The sequence below is a fragment of the Enhydra lutris genome, unplaced genomic scaffold (assembly GCF_002288905.1).
Source record: "Enhydra lutris kenyoni isolate GAN:26980312 unplaced genomic scaffold, ASM228890v2 scaffoldscaffold12, whole genome shotgun sequence".
NCBI classification, from domain to species: Eukaryota; Metazoa; Chordata; class Mammalia; order Carnivora; family Mustelidae; genus Enhydra; species Enhydra lutris.
Genome location: NW_019154096.1, coordinates 46,409,498 through 46,431,069, shown reverse-complemented (window position 1 = coordinate 46,431,069; position 21,572 = coordinate 46,409,498). Strand labels below are relative to the sequence as shown.

Here is a 21,572-nt window from a genome sequence, read left to right as displayed (position 1 = left end):
AATTGCAAATCTTAATTAAAAGATAGTCGCTAGAGGGCACCCTTCACCAGAAAGTATAAATCCAAATATTTTCCTACTGCATCAGAGCAAGGTATGAATCTCATACTCAACCAAATTAACAAAAATTATGAAATCTAAATAATGTTTCCTCTTTTTTGAAGCTGCTTTATCCAGATACCTATTATTTTAATATAATGGTTAAAAATAGAAAAGAACTATAAACACCATAAACATTTTCTGGCAATTCCAGGCTCATAATTTTTGGAGGTCCTAAAAAAGATATCATCATATAAGTAGAACCTGAAGTAAAAACAAGAACTTTACTAAATTGCACAGTATATTAAATGAAAGTCAGATGTAGATATATTTAATTTGAACTTTGAAAAAAAGCATTCAAACTATGCATTTTAAAAAATAAATACTAATAAACATTAATTTTTATAATATGCTTGTCAAAAGACAAAAATTTTGCGAAGTAAGTATAATTTACAAATAGTATGGAGGAAAACAGAAACACGATTCCCTGATATAATGCTGATCTTAATCCCCACTATTGATCCCAACCACAGTCCACTGCTATTGGTCATTTCACAGCTTTGAAGAGACAACAGTAATTGAGAAGAACAATTCCCATGTCCACTCAAAAGCAGAATGTAAGTAACAAAAATAAATAAAAATAAGCTTTTACTTTTGTATTAGTACTCTGCAATCCACAAAGCAATTTTACATAGTACATCATTACACTTGATCCCAAGCACCCTTGGGAAATAGGGCAACTGGTTTTATCTCTTTCTCACAGATGAAGAAAATGAAGGTCTGAGAAGTTAAAAGATTTATTAAACACCATGTGCCTACTGAAAAGCTCAGAGCAGGGCACCTGGGTGGCTCAGTCAGTTGAGTGGCTTGAGGCCTGAGTGGCTGACTCTTGGGTTTCAGCTTAGGTCATGATTTTGGGGTCTTGGGATCAATATGTGCGATGGCTCCATGCTCACCAGGGAGTCTACTTAAAGATTCTGTCCTTCCCTCTGTACCTCCCCCAAGGGCTCGCTCGCTTGCTCTCTCTTTCATACTCTCAAATAAATAAATCTTAAAAAGGCCAGAGCCAGGTATACAATCCAAGTCTTGGACCCATACAGATTGTTGGAAAATACTGCAAGAAAAGGTAAAAGCAGCTCACTGCACAAAAATCACCATTCTGTTGTTGAAATTATTTACCTTAAATATGTCAGTAATATAGTCATTGCTCGTTTCCAGAGTATCTTTGTTATTACTATGGCAATGCTTCTACTAATGAAGTCTCTGAAAATTAAGCTCCTTTTTAATAAAGTTGGCAATACCAAATACACATCAACAATATATACACACACTCTCACAAACCACACAAAGAACAGTTGCCTGCCTGTTCTGTCAAATAAATAAATAAAATCTTTAAAAAAAAAAAAAAAGATAGGGGCACCTGGGTGGCTCAGTGGGTTAAGCCTCTGCCTTCGGCTCAGGTCATGATCCCAAGGTCTTGGGATGGAGCCCTGCAGCGGGCTCTCTGCTCAGCAGGGAGCCTGCTTCCCCCATCTCTCTCTCTGCCTGCCTTTCTGCCTACTTGTGATCTGTCAAATAAATTTAAAAAATCTTAAAAAAAAAAAAAAGATAAAAGACACTTTGGCTTGGTAATGTTTTTTGTCTGTCTACTTTGAGCTCATATCCATTAAGAATTTCATGTCCACAAGGAACAAGTTCTTGGTATCTGGACACTGAGGTCTGTTTGTTTTTTTCATCTCTACAATTCATGTCTCTTGACCTGGGGTGAAATCATAGAAACAAAGCTATAAAGCTTTATTTTTATGCACAGCTCAGTAAGGCTTTTACCTCTCACTGGTTAAAGGAACTCTGTTCTGACTGGCTCATTGGCAAAAAATAATAAGTACTTCTATAACTAGAATCTTTGTCAAATTCCCAGAAAACAAGTTAAATTAAACTTCTAATAGTTTAAATGTGCTAGACTTGCCCCCCCCCCAAAACATTTTAAAAGCCCAAGTTCACATAATTAAAGTAGAACTTTGGCAAACAAGCCTAGTTTGATAACTTCGCTTTATGAAAAAAAGCTATTTATTTTCTCTGACTGATCATTTAATTCTACTTGGTTTTGTTTTTCCTAAACACATATTTACTTTTCAGATAAGCTAACATTATCCTATATAAATATTTAAAATGATTAAAAATGTAAATTTGTGCTCAACTAAGTTAAATCAGTATCCTGACAAACTTTTTTTGTTTTTTTTTTTAGGATTTTATTTATTTCTTTGAGAGAGAAAGAGCACAAGCAGGGAAGAAGGATGGAGGGAGTGGGAGAAGCAGACTTCCCGCTAAGCAGGGAGCCTGATACAGGGCTTGATCCTAGGACCTCAGGATCATGACCTGAGACCAAGACAGATGCCCAACCAAGTAAGTCATTCAGGTGCCCCTCTGGCAAACTTTTTATTAAACATGCATTGACACTGATTTCTAAGATCTTTAAGTAGCTTAAAATTTAATATTAAATTAAGAGATAATCACTGGTTATCCAGTAAATTTTTTTAAATGGTAGAATTTTAGAAGATCGATTACTAAGCATAATTAACTCTATATACTGTTGCTTATGTTTATATGCTGTAACGAAGCTATATTTTGGGGACATGTTAATGAATATGTTCATTTTTGCCACTTTAAGAAGGTATAAGGGGGTGGGGGACACCTGGGTGGCTCAGTCAGTTGAGTATCTGACTCTTGATTTCAGCTGGCGTTGTGATCTCAGGGTCATGTGATCAAGCCCCGTGTTGGGCTCTGCACTCAGTGCAGAATCTGCTTGCCCCACTCCCTCTGCTCCTTCCCAACCCAGCTTTCTCTCTCAAATAAATAAATAAAACCTTGAAAAAAAAAAAGGAAAGAAAGAAAGTATTAAACAGGACATCAGTGTCTACAGAGAGTTGTATGTGCTCATGAGCTTTGCTAGTCTGATAAAATGCTTGTTTTATACAACAGACCATTCAAACTGTTCCACCTCAGTGTTTCAATGTGAAATTTAAATTAAATATACTCTAGTTAAAAGTTTAAATCATTACCAGAAGTTGAAATTACACTAAGACCAATAATAACAGAGAAATACAACTATGTATACAGGCTTTCATTTTTCAAGGAAAAAGTGGTTTTGTCCTATAGCAGTTGTTCTCCCATTTTCTGGTCTCTTTACACTCTCAAAACTTAGTAAGAACTCCAAAAAGGCTGTATTTACATGAATCATAACTACCAATATTTACACTAGAAATTAAAACAGGTGGAGCGCCTGGGTGGCTCAGTGGGTTAAGCCTCTGCCTTAGGCTCGGGTCATGATCTCAGGGTCCTGGAATCAAGCCCTGCATTGGGCTCTCTGCTTGGCAGAAAGCCTGCTTCCCCCTCTCTCTCTGCCTGCCTCTATGCCTACTTGTGATCTCTCTCTGTCTCTGTCAAATAAATAAATAAAAACAAAAAAAACAGAAATTAAAACAGAATTTTTATTTTTTTTTTAAAGATTTTATTTGACAGATATCACAAGTAGGCATCTTTTATCTTTTATCTTTTATCAAGAGATTTTTGTCATCCATGTAGAGGGATCACCAAATAAGTGGTCAAGCCATAAACCCAAATTCTCATTGTTACCACTTAGGGGTAATAATTTATTGGCCATGCAGTAATTTTAAAAACTAAACCAACCAGAGAAGCAAGAGTCAGCAAAGTTAAATATATATTGCCACTTGGGTTTTACTTCTGAGATCTAAGAAAAGAGATGCCTAAGCATAGGCAGCCTGTGAGGTACAATTCTTTGCAATGCAGTTTCCTGGCTGTGCCAGGCGAATCCACTGGGCATTTTGGTAGAACCAACGAAACCATTAAAAGATAGTTTTCAAAAAAGATAAGATCATAGCCCTTATGCAAATATAAAATTAATGCATGCCAAAGGTTTTATTTGTTAATTAATGAGGGAACTAATAAGCTGTTAGCAATGTTTGAAAGATAGTGGCAAAAAACCAATACAGGCATTTGGTAATGCTGAAATTGATTGATTGATTGATTGATTGATTGATTGATTTGACAGACAGAGATCACAAGTAGGCAGAGAGGCAGGCAGAGAGAGAGAGGAGGAAGCAGGCTCCCCAGGGAGCAGAGAGCCCAGTGTGGGGCTGGATCCAGGACGCTGGGATCATGACCGGAGCTGAAGGCAGAGGCTTTAACCCACTGAGCCACCCAGGCGCCCCCTGAAATAGATTTATAAATAGAGACACAACTGGTCACTATCTGCAGGGCATAATCATTTAAATTATTAATTAGTTAATTAAATTCCACAGGCCAGAATGTCTTTTTATTTCTATGGACAAGAATAACTTGCTTTATTTTCAGTTTTCTACAATTTATAGAGACTTAAAATAGGCTAAGGCACAGATAATCTAGAAGGACGTGTTAGAATAATCATTTTCATCCACTTAAAAATCTTTCACAATTTTTTTGCCATTAGTTGGAAACATTTTTTTTTTCATTTTGTCTCTTACTATGCTTACTCTTTTTTTTTCCATGTGGAGGTTTGTTTTTTTATTTTAATTTTTTAAGTTTTACTTATTTATTTGAGAGAGAGAGAATGAGAGAGAGCATGAGAGGGGGGAGGGTCAGAGGGAGAAACAGACTCCCCTCTGAGCAGGGAGCCCAACTCGGGACTTGATCTCAGGACTCCAGGATCATGACCTGAGCCAAAGACAGTTGCCTAACCAACGGAGCCACCCAGGGGCCCCCAGTCTTTTTATTTTTATGAGAATGAAATTTATCAATCTTATTCTTCTGGATTTTGAGGCATAGGAAAGTTTTCCATAGTCCAAGGTTATAGAAGAATCCACTCATGTTTTCCTTTGGTACTTGTATGGTTTTATTTTTTACTTTTACATTTCAGTTCTTTTTTGAATTTTCTTTGATAATGAATGACCCCAGATTTTATTTTTTTTAAGTTTGTTTGTTTATTTATTTGTGTAGTCTCTACACCCAACATGGGGCTCAGACTCACAACCCCAAGATCAAGAGTCTCATGCTTTTCTGACTGAGCCAGCCAAGTACCCTGGTTTTGTCTTTTTTTTTTTTTTTTTTTAAAGATTTCATTTATTTATTTGACAGAGAGAAATCACAAGTAGGCAGAGAGGCAGGCAGAGAGAGAGGAGGAAGCAGGCTCCCTGCTGAGCAGAAAGCCCGATGTGGGGCTTGAACCCAGGACCTGGGATCATGACCTGAGCCGAAAGCAGCGGCTTAACCCACTGAGCCACCCAGGCGCCCCTGGTTTTGTCTTTTTTATATGGCAGTCCAACTATCCTAACAACCCTTATTTAATTTATTTTTTATTTATTTGAGAGACAGTGAGTGAGTGAGAGGGAGCACAAGCTGGAGGAGGGGCAGAAGGAGGGGGGAAGCAGGCTCTCCACTGAGCAAAGAGCCCTATGTGGGGCTCGATTCCAGGACCCTGGGATCATGACCTGAGCCAAAGGCAGATGCTTAAGTTGCTGAGCCATCCAATACCTCTTACTGAAAAAGCATATTTTTTTCACATTGATTTGAGATACTGCCATTATCACTGATTGAATTTTCAAATGTGGTGGGTTTTTTTGTTTCTTTATTCTGTTCGTTGTATGTCTATTCGTGTGCTATACCATGCTTTTAATTATAGAGGCTTTATTGTTATATTTGGTAGGGCTACCTTTACCTCATTGCTCATCTTTTTCAGGGGTTTCCTGGTGACTCTACCTTTTTTTAATTTAAAAATTTTAACTTCTTATCATTCTTTTGAGTATAGTTGACACATAATCTTAAATTAGTTTAGTGTGTACAACATCTCAATTCACCCTTTCTATACCTTATGCTAATGCTTGCAGCTACCATCTGTCACTATACAACGCTATTACAGTACCACTTAATTGGATTCACTGTATTCCCTGTGTTGTAGCTTTCATTCCCAAGACTCGTTCATTCCATAATGGGAAGCCTATATTTCCCACTTTCCTTCAACTGTTTTGCCCTTCCTCCTACCCCCTTTCCCCTCTGGCAATCATCAGTTTGTTCTGTATAGGTATAGATCTGATTGTACTTTTTATTTATTTGTTTTTTAGATTCCACATATAATTGAAATCATGTGGTATTTGTCTTTCTCTGACTTATTTCACTAGCATAATACCCTCTTGTATATAGATCATCTTTTCTTTTCTTTTTAAAGATTTTATTCATTTATTTGACACACAGAGACAGCGAGAGAGGGAACACAAGCAGGGGGAGTGGGAGAGGAAGAAGCAGGCCTCCCACCGAGCAGGGAGCCTGATGTGGGGCTCGATCGCAGGACCCTGGGACCATGACCTGAGCCCAAGGCAGACGCCCAATGACTGAGCCACCCAGGTGTCCCTATAGATCATCTCTTAAGCTATTAGGCAAACTGCACATTAGATCTGCTTTAGAGAGTTTAATATTTTTTGTTTGATTTTCTAAAGTCTAAGGAAGCAGTCTACATCTGCATGCTTTAATCTGCTTTAAGCATTTTCAATTAAAATTTATTTAGCAATTCTGTTATTCTGGAGGACAAATACAATGTTGTATGTATTAGGTGTTTTCAATTTCTCATCTTTTGCATTTTACCAAGTAGCACAGAAGTCAACAGGAAGAGACATCTCTGGTCAGGAGTGTAAAAACAGGAAGGAGGAAGTCTATTGCAAATCTGTGTTAGCTGATTATCAGTTCAGGTTTCACTATAGAGGATGTCCATTAGCGATTATCATTGTACTTTGTTGTTACCCAGAATTAGCAGTAAGTGTTAATGTCAGTATTATAGAATGTCAACCCTAGTTATAGGAAGTAATGCTAACCAACGAATTCTATTAGGCTCTTTCCTATGCATGGGAACAGGATACTGTTAGAACAAGTCACAGAAATTGTATATAGAGGTAAATAAGGCAAGTAAAATTCAATATCAGAAATACAGGGAATATCATCCTGTATTTTTTTCCTTAGCTTGAGCCTAATGCTTTTGACAGGTTGTGTGGCCCTTTAAGATATTATCGTATCCTTTTTTAAAAAGTTAGGGTATGTCAACTCCATCATTTAAAAAATTGTTTGACAGAATATCTTCAATTGAATTAGAGGAAGCACCTGGGCATTATTTTGTAAGGCATGCTAAGAGTGCATGTGGCAGACTAGCTGAAATATTTCATGGGAAATAACACAGAAGGTGAATATTTTTAAATAAATCTTTTTTAGTATTTTGTGGTGAAATAAATTGGATTCTGTGTTTATACATTTTTTTTTCCTTCTGAGTTGCTAGAAACTCACTTGCTTTGGATATTCAGGATACCTATTTGGTTTAGCTACCTAACAGTGTGTGTGTGTGTGTGTGTGTGTGTGTGTGTTTTCTTCAAGATTTTATTTATTAGAGAGACAGTGAGGGGTGAGAGGGAGAGAGAATTTGAGGCAGACTCTGCGCTGAGCACAGCACAGAGCCCAGTGTGGGGCTCAGTCCCAAAATGGCAAGATCATGACCTGAGCTGAAACCAAGAGTAGGTTGCTTAACTGACTGGGCCACCCAGGTGCCCCCTCCCTCACCCTTACAGTGGTATTTCAAGATACTTAGCATATCCTGAATTCTTTACTTAGTTGTTCAATGTTGTGGATGTTTTGGAAAAAATAAAAAATATTGTGTAAAAGCTAGATGGCCGCTGATGTTGCTGTTTGGTGCTTCTGCTTCTCTTTCTCCTCCTCCTCCCTCTACCCCTGGTTGACATGTTCTTTTCCTCAGGAGTGTATTAACTTAAACTGTATCTTTAGACCCTTATTAATGGATTATTTTGTGGTAATGCTTTCCACATTTTTTATATTGTGGCATAAAGAGAAAAATTGGGAGATGGTCATTGTGGTATACCTGTAATCTGTTCAGTTGGGAAGATGTACTCTAGTGTATTGGTCAGATGAGGAGGTTTGTAAACCCCTTACAGATTTAAGAAATGCTTATGTATGTGTGGGTGTGTCTATGAATATGTGCCTTAAGGACTTTTTTTTTTAGTTGTAGGTACCAAACCAAGTTGAGTTTGCTTAAGGAAGTATGAAAAAAAAATAGTGGAAGCTGATGGGGTCTCACAAAATTCTAAAGACAATCATGCTTCTTCTTCTTTTTTTTTTTTTCTTTAAATATTTTGCTTTTTTATTTGACAGAGAGATCACAAGTGGGCAGAGAGGCAGGCAGAGAAAGAGGGGGAAGCAGGCTCCCTGCTGAGCAGAGAGCCCAACGCAGAGCTCAATCCCGGGACCCAAAGACCATGACCGAGCTGAAGGCAGAGGCTTAACCCACTGATACAGGTGCCCCAAGGCAATCATGCTTCTTAAAAGACTGAAATAAAGAGGTAGAGACTGTGTTTCTTTCTCTGTCTTCATTTGCCTTTGAGATGTAACTTTCTCTGCTTTTTTCTGTTCTTAGTGGAGGATGACCACCTACAGCTTCCATATGTCAGTCTGGCACATATAGCCGACTATCTCTGAATTCTAACTTAAAATTCCTGAGTGTGTATTTGATTGAACCAGTTTGGATCAGTTATACACCTTTGGGCAATGTACTGTGAGTGGAAGAGACAGTATGGCTTTTCCAACTTTGTAGATGGTCAGCAGTTCTTAGAGACTGTGTATTACAGATGTGTTGTGAACTTTTCTGGGGAGAGGATCCATCTTTGATCAAAATCACAGAGGATGGGGCACCGGTGGCTCAGTTGTTAAGCATCTGGCTTAGGCTCAGGTCATGATCCCAGTGTCCTAGGACTGAGCCCCGCAGTGGGCCTCCCTGCTTGGCAGGAAGCCTGTTTCTTCCTCTCACTCTCCCTGCTTGCGTTCCCTCTCTCACTGTCTCTGTCAAATAAATAAATCTTTAAAGAGTCTTGCCACTCCCAGGCCACTGTCCAAATAAATGTTAACTAAAATATAACTAAAAGTTATAATAGAGTTCCCACTACTTAGTAAGTATATCCTTCATAGGGGTTAAATTGTTTGTCTTTTTCATAGTGCCATGTCCTTTTCTGACTGTGTTTACCCATGACTGATTACCCCTTTTTATTTCTCCAACTACTCAAATATTTCCTATCATAGAATTCCCATTTTATCCCACAGCATTGTAGGTGGATACACAAACACACACACACACACACACACACACACACACACACACACACATAAAATTTTTTTCTTGTGTCTGAGTTCTTACACCATGGATTTTTAAAATACTATACAATGTTATTTAGTTGTGTGTGAGTGTATGTTTTAAAATATATGTCTTAAATACATGTCTTAAATGCAGGCCTAATGAAATTGCCCCCGAGGTCTATGATTGTTACACATATCTGATCAGTTCTGACCATGTTACATAGCATAATGCCTTGGGTACAACAGACCCTCAAATACTTCCTGAACTGAATTAATGAAAAACAAAATCTTTTTTAGTTTTTTTAGAAGGCTTGAAAAATAAAGAATAGAGAGGTGAGAAGAACAGTTGTTTCCTGCACTGAAAGAGAATCATAGTTAACATGAATTCTAGTATATTCTTACATTTGAAATGACAAATGTTATTTATTTGTTGAACGTTTATTACACAAACCTATGCCATTCAACGAGTTAAATTTTGAGTATTAAGTGTTTGTTAAATGAAGTTACAGTTGCCTTGTATAAATATTTATCCCGTTTATTTGATTATTTTCTTATTGTTGTACCTTTAGGTGGTTCTTATTTTTGTCAAATTCTATAAACAGCGATAATAACTCTAAAATAATTTCCTAGGATCTTTGTTCCCAAAGTAAAAGTAATCATGTCAATAATAATCAATAAAAATTTATTGAACATTTACTGTGTGCCTCTGTTTTAAACACTTAAATGTATTATTTAATCTTCACAAAAAGCAAATAAGATACCATTATCATATACCTATTCTTCAGATGAAGAAATTGAGGTAGAGCTAGATTAGGTCATCGGCCTTAGGCACATAAGTGGTGCAGCTATATGTGAGCATAGACCCTTAGGCCTCCGAGCCTGTACTCTTAATCATTATATTTTGCCTTCTAATTTAGAGTATCAGATAATGAAAGCTGCGTGTAAAAACATTATTTAACTAAAAAAAAACAAAAAACAAAACAAAAAAAAAACATGGTAAGGTTTACATCAAGATTGGAATGGTAAAGAATGTGACTAGGACTATACTCAGGGAAGGAAAGTCCTGTATTTTAAACTTGTGCTTGGTCAGAAGAGGCTCAGATATTGAAATTAACTCAAAATAAAGTGATATGAGCCCCTTATTCCTCTGCAGCTCCCAGATATAGGGCTCCAGTAACTTTAGTAAGGCCAGTCTCCAGTTTATTCTCTCCAGGAGATGTGGTCTGCTTGATGCAGGAAAAATCCCTGACCTTTTATCTTTTCCATATCCTTTTTCAGTTCTAAATGGTGAAAAAAACAAAACACCACCATCATTCCCTTCCTTCACTTTTAATTCCTATCCTTTCATTCATTCCTGTGGTAAAAAGAATATAAGTAAAGTTTGTTTTTCAGCTTGTCTTACTAGAAGGGTTCGTTCTTTTTAGTTTGGTAGACCAGGCCTAATAGAATCTGTGTACAATGGCGTGTTTATTATTTTGTTTTCTGTTTTTGTCATGTCTGAATCACAAGTAGGCAGAGAGGCAGGCAGAGAGAGAGAGGAAGGGAAGCAGGCTCCCCGCTGAGCAGAGAGCCCGATGCAGGGCTGGATCCCAGGACCCTGAGATCATGACCTGAGCCGAAGGCAGAGGCTTTAACCCACTGAGCCACCCAGGTGCCCCAAAACAGAATTTTTTAAAAACCTACTGATTCATTTGAAAAGAGCAATGATGAATGCATTGTACATTAACATAAATAAACTCTTAGAGTTATTTGAAATTTTTTTTTTAAGTTAGCTATGCCCAACATGGGACATGACCTAATGACCCTGAGATCTAGAGTTGCATACTCCACCAACTAAGCCAGGTAGCAACCCTGAAAACGATTTTGACCTGACAGATCCCCCCCAAAAAATCAGTGCTCTATAGTAAACTTAGTTAGAACATGAAAGAGCATGATGAACAACAAACATGGAAAATGAATTGTATCTGCCTTAGTTTACAATATCTGAGTCTAATAATAAGCTTTAAAATATAAAATTTAGCAACATTAGCCCAATTTTGTTGGCTTGCTTCCTTGGTTTACTAGTTAATGACTTGTCTATAATATAAAAGTTGATTCTTTACCTTCTGCGTAATCTGCCTAGATAGCAGCAGAGGGTCCATTTGCCAGAATACTCTTCCATGCTTCATGTGGACTTTATTATGTTCTTGATTATTTAATAAACAAAAATGTTTCCTCTCACTTATGAAAGAACAAGGTTCTTTAACCCACTGAGCCACCCAGGTGCCCCAGAACTAAAGTTCTTTAGAAGCAAGTTATCTATGCTTATTTTTTTTTAATATTTCACTTTCATTTTAATTAAATTGGTACCCAAGTATTGCTTCTCAGGTAACATCTGATAACTGCTTTGATTTGTCTTCTAAAATGTGAGGCCTAAATAGAGAAAAAAATAAAATAAAACTTTCAAGATACATTTTACACCCAAACCTGTCGATGAGATTTCCCAGAACAACTCTGCAAAAGCATAGTTGTTTATTCTTTCAATTTATAAAAAGAGAAATGCTAGAAATAATTAGGTTTGTTTGTTGAGCTACTGTAATAAAACTGGCACTGGAAGAGTTGTCAAATTAGACGAGATGTTCAGCCTTCCTATGTCAAATCTGTATAGCTAAAAAGTGTCATAATACAAATATTTCTGAAATTGTACTCTTTACAGGAATTCCCTAAAGATCTGTCAATTTGTTGGGATGCCTGGGTGGCTCAGTTGGTCTTAAGCGTCTGCCTTCAGCTCAGGTCATGATCCCAGGGTCCTGGGATCAAGCTCCACATCAAACTCCCTGCTCACAGGGAGCCTGCTTCCCCCTCTCTCTCTGCCTGCCTCTCTGCCTACTTGTGATCTCTCTCTCTGTCAAATAAATAAATAAAATCCTAAAAAAAAAAAAAATCCAAAGAACAGAGAGGAATGAAGAACAGAAACAGCACCTCAGAAAAATACGGACACCATTAAACACATCAACATACATATGATGGGGTACCACAGTAATATTTTATGATGACAAAAATATCAGAAAAAATATCTGAAGAATATTTGAAGAAATAATTATTAAAATTCCCCACTCTGATGAAAAACATTAATTTAGACATTTAAAATAACCAATGAACTCCAAGAAAGATACAAACAAACAGACCCATACCCAGGCACATCACAGTAGAAGTAATGAAAGACAAAGAGAACATCTTGAAAATAGCAAGAGAAAACCACTTATCACATACAAGGTTATACCAATAAAGTTAACAGAAATAATGGAGGCCAAAAAAACAGTGGGATGACATGTTCAAAGTACTAAAAGAAAAAACTGTCAACCAAGAGTCTAAGATCCAACAAAACTATCCTTCAAAAGTGAAGGTGATGGGGCGGGCGTCCAGGTGGCTCAGTCAGTTAAGCGTCGCTCAGGGTCCTGGGATTGAGCCCCTCGTCAGGCTCCGTGCAGATCAGGGAGTCTGTTTCTCCTTCTCCCTCTGCCTCTCTCCCCAGCTTGTGTGCACTCTCTCTCTCTCTCTCTCTCTCTCTCAGATAAGTAAAAAAATTTCAAAAGTGAAGGTGAAACAAAGACATTCTCAAATAAACAAAAACTGAAAGAATTAGTTAGCAGCAGACCAGCCTTACAAGAAAAACTAGGAGCGCCTGGGTGGCTCAGTCGGTTAAGTGTCTGCCTTCAGCTCAGGTCATGATCTCTGGATCCTGGGATCAAGCCCCTCACTGCCGGGCTCCCTGCTCAGTGGGGAGTCTGCTTCTTGCTCTCCCTCTGTCCCTCCCCCCCACTCGTTCTCTCATTTTCTCTCTCTTAAATAAATGAAATCTTTAAAAGAAAAAAAAAAAAACAAAAAACTAATGGAAGTTCTTCACAATCAAAAGAGTGAGCCCAAATGGTAATATAAACACACACACACAAAAGAATGCTAATAAAGACAACCACTTAATTAAAAAAGACAGTATAAATAGCATCTCTCTTAAAAAGCAATTACATAAAACAACAAGTACATACTTCTATTTGTGGGCCTAACATATAGAAATATATTTGACAATAAGAGCACAAAGGAGATATAGGAACAAAGCTATACTAGGTAAGAAAATGACACAAGATGACAATCTAAAACCCAGCAAAAAATAGACAATCAGAAATGATAATTGAGTTAATATAACAAACTCTATAAACTTGTCAGCTTCTTTAAAAAAGCAAAAAGTTATATAAAGTAACAATTACAGCAATGTACTGTTGTGTTGGTAACACAGATAGATATAAGAGCTATAACAACAATAGCACATAAATGGGAAAGAGGGGCACCTGGATGGCTCAGTCAGTTAAGCATCTGACTTGATTTCAGCTCAAGTCAGGTCTCAGGGTCATGAGATCCAGCCCTGTGTCTGGACTCCATGCTGTGCGTGGAGGCTGCTTAAGATTCTCTCTCTCCCTTTCCTCCCACCCCTCTCCCTGCCCCACTTGCACACACTCTCTCTCTTTAAAAAAATAAATAAGAGAAAATAGAGATATATGGAAGTAATATTTCTATATTTCACTGGACTTAAGTTAGAATAAATCTGAAGGCAATTCTGAGAACCACCACTAAGAAATTATTTTTTTAAAAGAAACTGAAAAAAATCATTAAATTAAAATGTTATACTGGAAAATATTCATTTAATAAAAAAGAGTAATAAACAGGGAACAGAGGAACAGAAGAGCAAAAAACAAATGTATATAGAAAACAAAAAGTAAAATGGCAGCAAAATAAATCCAACTATATAAATAACAACATTAAATCCATAAGGAGATTAAATAATTAAAAGGAAGACTGCTCAGAATGGCTAAAATTAACCAGTCAGGAAACAACAGGTATTGGCGAAGACTATGGAAAAAGGGGAACCCTCCTACATTATTGATGGGAATGCAAGCTGGTGCAGTCAATCTGGAAAATAGTATGGTGGTTCCTCAAAAAGTTGAAAATAGAGCTACCCTATAACCCAGCAATTGCACTACTGGGTATTTACCCTAAAGATACAAATGTAGTGATCCAAAGGGGCACTTGCACCCGAATGTTTATAGCAGCAATATCCACAATAGCCAAACTATGGAAAGAGCCTAGATGTCCATCAACAAAAGAATGGATAAAGAAGATGTGGGATTATATATACAATGGCATACTATGCAGCCATCAAAAAACTGAAATCTTGCCATTTGCAATGACATAGATGGAACTAGAGGGTATTATGCTAAGCAAAATAAGTCAATCAGAGAAAGACAATTATCATATGATCTCTCTGACATAAAGAATTTGATCAGGCAGGGCTGGGGGTTGTGGGGGGAAGGGAGGGAAAAATGAAACAAGATAGGACTGAGGAGGGAGACAAACCATTGGAGACCCTTAATCTCAGGAAGCAAACTAAGGATTGCTGGATAGGAGAGGGGTAGGAGGGATAGGGTGGCTGGGTGATACACACTGGGGAGGGTATGTGCTATAGTGAGTGCTGTGAATCGTGCAAGACTGATGATTCACAGACCTGTATCCCTGAGGAAAATAATATATTATATGTCAACTAAAAAAACACAATTAAAAAAAAAAAAAAAGGCAGACTGGTGGGGCACCTGGGTGGCTCAGTTGATAAGCATCTGACTCTTGGTTTTGGCTCAGGTCCTGAACTCATGGGTCATGAGACTGAGCCCCACATCAGGCTCCACACTCAGCAAGGAGTCTCTCTCTCTAAAATAAATAAACCTTAAAAAGGGGGGGGGGCAGGTATGCCTGGTGGCTCAGTCAGTTAAGCATCTATCTTCAGCTCGGATTGGAATCAGGCCCCATGTCGGACTCCCTGCTCAGTGTGGAGAGTCTACATCTCCCTCTCCTTCTGCCTCTCCAACCCCCCTACTTGTGATTTCTCTCTCTCAAATAAAATCCTTTAAAAAAAAAAAAAAGGCAGACTGTCAAACTAGATGACAAACAAGATCCAACAATATCCTATCTGTAGGAGGCAATCTTTAGATTCAAAAATAAAAACAGGGTGAAAGTAAAAGGACAGAAAAAGACATATCATGGAAAAACCAACCATAAAAATGCTAGAGTAGCTATACTAATACCAGAAAAAATAGACTTTAAAACAAGTCTACAGATAAAGAAGAATATTTTACGATGGTAAAATGTCTATCAACCAGGTAAAATGTCTTTCTCTGTATACACACAGAGAGCATACTGATAATGAGCCCAAAATAACATGAAGCAGAAACTATCTGTTGTATTTAATAATGGATAGAACTAAACAGAACATCAAAAAGGAAGACTTGAACAACCATAAGCTAAAGAGACTTAACAGACATCTATAGAATTATTCCACCCAACAGCAAGATAAACATTCTTTTTTTTTTTATTTTTATTTATTTATTTATTTGACAGATAGAAATCACAAGTATGCAGAGAGGCAGGAAGAAAGAGAGGAGGAAGCAGGCTCCCTGCTGAGCAGAGAGCCCGATGTGGGGCTCGATCCCAGGACCCCGAGATCATGACCTGAGTTGAAGGCAGAGGCTTAACCCACTGAGCCACCCAGGCGCCCCAGGATAAACATTCTTAAGTACACATGGAACATTCTCCAGAGATAGACCATAGTTAAGCCATAAAACAAGCCTCAATAAAGTTAAAAGAACTGAAATTGTACAAATTATGATCTCTGGCCACAACGTAATGAAATTAGAAATTAGTAACAGAAGGATACTTAAGACACTCACAAATATGTGGAAACTAACACATTTCTAAATAAACAATGAGTCAAATCATAAAAGAAATTTTTCTTTCAAATATTTTATTTATTTATTTGAGAGAGAGAGAGCATGAGTGGGGAAGAGAGGCAGAGGGAGAGGAAGACTAAGAGGGAGAAGCACTCTTCTCACTACTGAGCAGGGAACCCAACATACGGCTCAATCCCAGGACTCCAAGACCATGACCTGAGTCACTAAGGCATCTCATAAAAGAAATTTTAAAAATACTTCAGGATGAAGTCAAAACAGTGCTTAGTGGGAAATTTATAGTTGCAAAAGCCTGTATTTAAAAATGACAAAGATCTCAAATCAAGAGCCTAAATTTCCATCATAGGGCAGCAATAAAAAGAAAACCAACAGAACACAAGCAGAAGAAAGGAAATAAAAATTAGACACAAATGAAATAATTAGAAAACAATACACAAAAATCAATAGAACTAAGAGCCGACTGGTTTTTTGAAAATATCCATGAAACCGACAAACATTTAGCTAGACTGACCAAGAGAAAAAAGAGAAACTGACATTATTAAAATCAAGAATGAAAGAGAGGTCATTAATACTGACCTTACAGAAATAAAAAGTGTTATCAAGGAATGCTATGAACAACTGCACCAACAATTTGGATAATCTAGAAGAAATGGAGAAACTTCTCAAAAGATACAAACTATCAAAACTGACTCAGAGGGCGCCTGGGTGGCTCAGTAGGTTAAAGCTTCTGCCTTCGGCTCAGGTCATGATCCCAGGGTTCTGGGATGGAGCCCCGCATCGGGCTCTCTGCTCAGCAGGGAGCCTGCTTCCTCCTCTCTCTCTCTCTCTGCCTGCTTGTGATCTCTATCAAATAAATAAATAAAATCTTTGAAAAAAAAAACTGACTCAGAAAGACTAGAAAATCAGAACAGATTTCTATGAGAAATTCGATCAGTAATCAAAAACCTCCCATCAAAGAAATGTTAGGTGGCTTTACTGATGGATGCTACCAAATATTTAAAGAATTAACACTAATCCTTCACAAATCTTCCAAAAAGTGTAAGAGGAAGGACACTCCCAAACTTATTCTGAGACCAGCATTACTCTAATACCAAAGCCAGAAAAAAAGACAAAAATTATAGAGTTGGGGCACCTGGGTGGCTCAGTGGGTTGAAGCCTCTGCCTTCAGCTCAGGTCCTGATCCCAGGGTCCTGGGATCAAGCCCCGCATCTGGGCTCTCTGCTCAGCAGGGTGCCTGCTTCCTCCTCTCTCTCTGCCTGCCATTCTGCCTACTTGTGATCTCTGTCTGTCAAATAAATAAATAAAATCTTAAAAAAAAAAAAATTACAGACTTCTATTTCCTATGAAGATAGATGTAAAAATTCTCAACAAAATACTAACAAACCAAATCTAACAATGTAGTAAAAGGATTATACACAATGACCAAACAGGATTTAACCCAGGAATCCAAGAGAGATTCAACATAAAAAAAATAAAAATAAAAATAAATAAATAAATTCAATGTACCACATCACATAACAAAAACAAAGGGGGAAAAAACCCCACATGGTCATCTCAATTCCAGGAACACTAACTAACTCACTCTTTGAGATACTATTATTCTCATACCAAAATCAAACAAAGACATCACCAAAAAATAATAGACCAATATCTCTCGTGAATATACACATGCAAAAATCGTAAACAAAATACTAGCAAGCAGAATCCAGTAACATATAAAAAGGATTATACACTATGACCAAGTGGGATTTATGTCACAACGCAAGGTTGGTTTAAACCTCAAAATTAATTAATGTAATATACCACACAACTACAATAAGGGATTAAAACCCACATGATCATCTCAATAGATGCAGAAAAAGCATGTGAAATACCGAACACTCTTTCATAATAAAAACATTGAACTAGGAATAGCAGGGAACTTCACCAACCTAATAAATGACACTATGAAATTCCCACAGCAGTGCAGGAGAGCGCCAGTTGTTCCACCTCACCTATACATGGCATATGGTCAGTTTTTTAAACTTTTGACATTCCAACAGCATGATTCAATGTTGTAGTTTTAGTTTACATTTTTCTAATGACTAATGTTGTTAATCATCTTTTCATGTGCTTTTTTTGCACTGTGTGTACCTTCTTTTGTGAAATATCTATTTAAATCATCTACCCATTTTTTAATTGGATTGTTTCTTATCCGGGCTTAAAAAGACTTCTTTTATACAATTTGGACACAACTTTTTTTTAAATCAGACATGTGATTTTCAGACATTTTCTACTTGTCTGTGGCTTTTCATTTCCTTAACAGTATCTTTGAAGACCACATGTTCTCAATGTTGATGTCCAATTTATCTTTTTTTTTCTTTTATGTATTATGCTTTTGGAATAGCAGGTAAGAGATCTTTGTCTAACCAAAGTCACAAAGATTTTTTTTTCTTTTATAGTTTTGCATCTTATGTTTAGGTTTATGGTCTACTTTGGGTTACTTTTTAAATATGGTGTAGAGTATAGATCAAAGTTCATTATTCTGCATATGGATATCTAACTGTTTAACCATTATTTTAAAAAATTGTCCCTTTCAAATGAACTGCCTTTGTACCTCTGTCAAAAATTAATTAATGTGTGAATCTATTTATGGACTCTGTTATTCAGTTTCACTGATCTATTTGTTTATCTTGATGCTTATATCACACTGGCTTGATTATTATAGCTTTACAAATAAACCTTAAAAGCAGGCAGTGTAGTTCCTCTAACTCTGTTCATCTTTTCCCAAGTCAGTTTGACTCTTCTAGGTGCTATACATTTACATATGAACTTTTGAATCAGCTTGTCAATTTCTACCAAAACAACAACAAAACCTTCTGCTGGGATTCTGAATGAGATTGTCCAAATCTAAAGATCAATTTGGGGTAATCATTTTGACAGTTTGTTATCTTTCAAGGAATTTGTCCATTTCTTCTAAGCTGTCAAATGTATTGGTATGAAATTATTCATAATATTCCTTTAATAGCTATAGAATCTGCAGAGATGTTACCTCTCTCATTCTGATACAGTATCGGGAATTGGTAATTCCTGATAATTGGCATCTTCTCCCTTTCTTTCTCTGAGAGGTTTATCAATTTTACAGATCTCAAAGAACCAGGTTTTCATTTCACTAATTTTGTTTTTCTATTTTCTATTTCATTGATTTCCACTCTAATCTTTACCATCTCCTTTCTTTACCAGCTCCTTTCTTTGGCTCTTCTGGATTTCATTTGCTCTTTTTTTCCTAGTTTCTTAAGTTAGAAGCTGAGGTCATTGATTTGAAACCATTCTTTCCCAGTAAAGATGTTCAATGTTACAAATTTCTAAGTATTACTTTAGCTGTGCCCCACAAATTCTAATGTGTTTTCATTTTATTCAGTTCAAAAACACTATCTAAACTTCTCTTCTGGTTCCTTCTTTTAACCCATGGGTAGTGCTCGCTTCGGCAGCACATATACTAAATAACCCATGGGTTATTTAGATGTGTGTTATTCAGTGTCCAAGTATTTGGGTATTCTCCAGTTTTCTATTACTGATTTCTAATCTAATTCCACTGTGGTCAAAGAATCATATTGTATGCCAGCCCCTGTGAAAAGTATGTAACATGCTTCTCACTTAATCATCAGTAATAAAAAGTAAATCAGGAAAAGATCCAACTGAAAAAGTCTCCCACTGAGAAAAAAAAAAAAATAATAAGAACGGTAACAACATCATAAGCCAAAAGGCCAGCTAAAAGATAAGTGGGAAGTAACAAAAATTAATCTTAATACTAAAATATTTACAGATGAATTGATGTCCAGAATTTGCTTCAAAATAATACAGGGTGAGGGAGAGAGGATGGGAGCAGATCGAATGGCACTGGCTGGGGGTTGAACTGAAGCAAGATGATGGCTTCATGATGGTTTCCACACTATTCTACTTTTTACTTTCCAATAAAAGGGTTTTAAAATTTTAGTATTAGCACTTAGTGAAACCTAGGTAAAAAACAGTAATAGCTTAAACACTATTCAAGAGAAAGGCCTACTAGCAGTTCCTTCTATGTGTGTGTAAAAAGTCTGCTTATAAATGAGATGACAAGTGTATATATAGGATAAGTATAAGTCACTGGAGTTGGCCAAAGAAAACAGTGTGGGTTTCAACAAAGTGAGGAGGTGACATAATTGCCCAGCAAAAGAGAACAGAATAACACTGTGAACACATATATTCTATTTGTGTCACAAAAGTCTCTCAATATATTTCAAATTTTCTCCTAAGTTAATTTCATCTCTTTTCAAAGATAGTGCCTAGCATTTTTTCCCAAGAGGAAGTTTCTCCTTCATAACCTGTACTATTTTCAAAAATTGGCTGTTCTGATAACTATAATACATACTGTACTCTTTAACTTTCACTATGCAGTCAGGAAAACAAAGCTTCCTTTTGATCTATGATTTCTACTTTCATTACCAAATGACCAGAGTTTTATGAAAAGAAATCATCATGCTGGAAAATTAAGGAAATGTACTAATTACGCCTATCATATCACAGCAAGAACTTCATGTGACCAAAAAAAAAAAAAAAAAAAAAAACTTATCAGGTGCCTACCACATGCTTGGTGTTAGGGATACAGTAGTGAACAAATAGGCAAGGTCTCTAATATCCCGGGCATCTAAAGACCGACCCCCTACCCAAGTCAGGAGTAAGAAAATTGAGGTTCAGAAACCTTAAATGATTTTGTCCATGACCGCACATGTCGTCAGCGGTAGGACCTGTGCAAAACACTCCGGAATCTCAGGGCAAGGTGAATTTACATTATAATTTAAAATACTACACTTGATACTACATCACTTGATACTACATCCACAGGTCCACAAAACATACAGCACTGCATTTCTAGGGAGCGTATCCTGAAGAAAATAATGTTAAAGCACAATCACTCCTAACTTCCATATGTGAATAACAATTTCACCATCAATACGAAAGCTGAAACCTTACATTTAAAAGGTACTTCTTTTTCTTAAAAAGTTTATTTATTTGTAAATAATCTTTACACCCAGCGGAGGGCTCGAACTCATGACACCGAGACAGAGAGCAGCATGCTCTTCCCACTGAGACAGCGAGGCGCCCCTAAGAGACACTTCTTCTTTTTTTTTTTTTAAGATTTTTTTTTATTTATTCATTTGAGAAGAAGACAAAGAGAGAACACAAGCAGAGGAAGAGGCAGAGGGAGAGGGAGAAGCAGACTCCCCGCTGATCCAAGAGCCCAATGTGGGGCTCGATCCCAGGACCTGAAGATCACTACCTGAGCCAAACGCAGAGGTCCAACCATCTGAACCACCCAGGCACCCTCAAATAGGCACTTATTCTTGGTGAGAATGCCTAACCTAATCTAGGGGATCACAACAGTGTCCGGCTAATATTCTATTAGGGCAACAGGTATTCAGTCTGGAATATTCATTATCTAGTATTATTTTAAAAGAGTGGAGATCTTTTTCAAAATAAACGGGAAAGTTAATGCAAAATTAATGAAACGTTCGTAAGTAAGTAAAAGCTTCCCACACTCCAGAAGGCGCGCCGGGCGAGCGCTCGGTCACACTG

The 21,572-nt window shown here is 37.1% G+C and overlaps 1 protein-coding gene across 4 annotated transcripts in view; it reads right to left on the bottom strand.

Annotated features, from left to right (window-relative positions):
• The window catches only part of LOC111144972 (exocyst complex component 6), a 236,414-nt gene that overhangs the window by 198,046 nt on the left and 16,796 nt on the right, over window positions 1-21,572 (bottom strand). The window lies entirely within an intron of this gene.